The sequence below is a fragment of the Lepidothrix coronata genome, unplaced genomic scaffold, assembly GCF_001604755.1.
Source record: "Lepidothrix coronata isolate B3197 unplaced genomic scaffold, Lepidothrix_coronata-1.0 Scaffold66, whole genome shotgun sequence".
Taxonomy (NCBI): domain Eukaryota; kingdom Metazoa; phylum Chordata; class Aves; order Passeriformes; family Pipridae; genus Lepidothrix; species Lepidothrix coronata.
Genome location: NW_016690246.1, coordinates 1,341,884 through 1,344,175, shown reverse-complemented (window position 1 = coordinate 1,344,175; position 2,292 = coordinate 1,341,884).

The following is a 2,292-nucleotide window of genomic DNA, read 5'->3' as shown; positions in this document are numbered from 1 at the left end:
CTGCAAGGGTCTTGCTTGTTTAAAATCGACTAGCCAATAGCTTGAGGGCTGGCTGAGGAGCAACACAGCACAGCAGCTCAGGAAGAGTGAAGAAAAAAATCCCACTTTATACCCTGGATCTTACAACTTTTTAGTTATGTCTAGATGCCAAGCCACTTTGCATATGAAAAGCAACAGTGAAAAGAAGTTGCATGTTACGTGCAGCTGCTGGCAGGACTGGAAGGCTTCTGGTGATCCCTTAGATATCCAGAAGTCTAATCATGCCCCCTTTCTTGCCCTGCCCTTGATAGCCCACAGCAGGATGTTGCTTGCCTTGATGGGGCAAGAGCACCTGGGGCTGAGGATATCTCCCAGTGGTCAGGTCTGCATATATATCAGACTGCTTTGCAGCTATTAGTCATAAATAATAATTTTGGTTATCAGCTTACCTCTTTGTCTCTGCAAAGTTGATTTGATGATTTGTGGTTTTAACAATCACTGAACTTTTGTCAGTGTCATTCCTTAATACTTTTGCCTTTTGTTTTTGGAAGCTGATGTACGTTATTTTACTTGCACGATGTTCAATTTCTGTCCAACTTTCCTTTACAATACCAATCTACTAATTTTAAAACAAATATTTTCCACATGCTGTACAGTCTGACATATATTAGTGGTAAATTAAAAAGAGCTAAAACTGTGGTCTGTGAAGCAAACTTTTTGTCAATAAAAGTGCCCAAGATTTCTTAAACCTTGTTTATTGTTATATCTCAACACCTGATATACATGGCAGTGAAGAGTATCTGCTGAGGATATTTTAAACAGGCTGCATATCAAAAAAGTCCACTTTTAAAATAATTTAAAAAGGAGAAGATCTTTTAGCTTTAAAAAGGCAGTTATAGTAAAAATTCTGCTGTCTGGTAGGTTCCTCTACAAACACAAAATAAATACATTGCAGTCTCAAACTGTTTGGTGCTTCATTAGAAATTAGAAAATCAGAAAGCAATGTATATACCTAAGCAAAATAGTTCCTCAGTTCCTGGTTTCTTATTCAGAAATAATCATTTTAGGTCAAGGATACTGGAGCAGACCCACATGGATGGCTGGAAGAGTCACTTCCAAGCATTTAATTTAGTCTTTTGGTGGAAGGCCTCAGATTCTGCCATCTTCAGTTGTGGCGAATGTGGAAACTTGGGTGCAAATTTCAGATTGCTGTCCTAAATTCTAAAAATTCACAGAGTGGGATAAAACTAGGTACCATGAGAGGGCTGAAGAACCAGCAAGCTGATGCACCCAAACCATCCTTCCTCAAATGCTGAATAATTTGAACCCACAGCTTTTACATCATAAAAGAGACCAATGGTATCAGGCTGTAAGATGCCTTCTCTTCCTGACAGACTGTATAGCCTACAGAGAAAAATCTCTGAGCCCCAAAAAGACAGCTTTAAGCACACAGAATGGGCAGTGAGATGTGAGGGGAAGCTCTGGAGCTGGCAGCTGGGACCACAGTCACACATTTGCCCTCTCACAGTGGGACCCCCTCCAAGGTATGGGGAGAGACTGTCACCCTGGGAATCTGAGAGTGAGAATCTCTTGCTGTAGCTGGATTGTAGTCTCATACCCCATAGAGATATATAAGCACAGTGACATTCAGAGATCCCTAAACTGGGAATCAATCTGAACAATCTGGGAAAGTAATTTAATATTTCCAGAACTAAGCAGGCAGTCAGATTTTTCTTTGAATATAGCCCTTTAGGTAAATAATCATGAAAAAGAGTTCAAAAGCCTATGTTAAAATTCAGATGCCAGACCTTCAGGCCAGGTGTTTTTCTTTAAAAAGAAAATAAAATCCTTCTATTAAAAGTGGGATTTAAAACAATGTTCACTGTGATTCAACAGGCTAAGAGGCTTAACCTTTACAGTACACAGAGCATCACTAAGTTGTTCTTCACCCCGGACATTGTAATTCATGCTGTATGATGTCCATCTTCACGTGTGCGTTTCATGAGCGTAGATAGCAAAGCAAACATATGTACTAAAGCTACACAACATAAGCATTCCAGGTTAAGTAAGCCTGGAATAACTAAGCCACAAGCATTTGATAGTTCTGACTATTTGGCTCAGCAGAAGTAAACAGTGTTAAAGTCTTTTGTTTCTTGTAGCACTTGCTTAAATGCATAACAAATGGGAAAAGCATTTTCTGCTCTCCTAGACAATTTCTCTGAATAATTGTCCCTTTATGTTGTCTTGAAAAGCTCTGCATATTATTGCAAAGAAATAAAAGGAAGAAGAAAATAAATGATAAGGGTAAGGGAG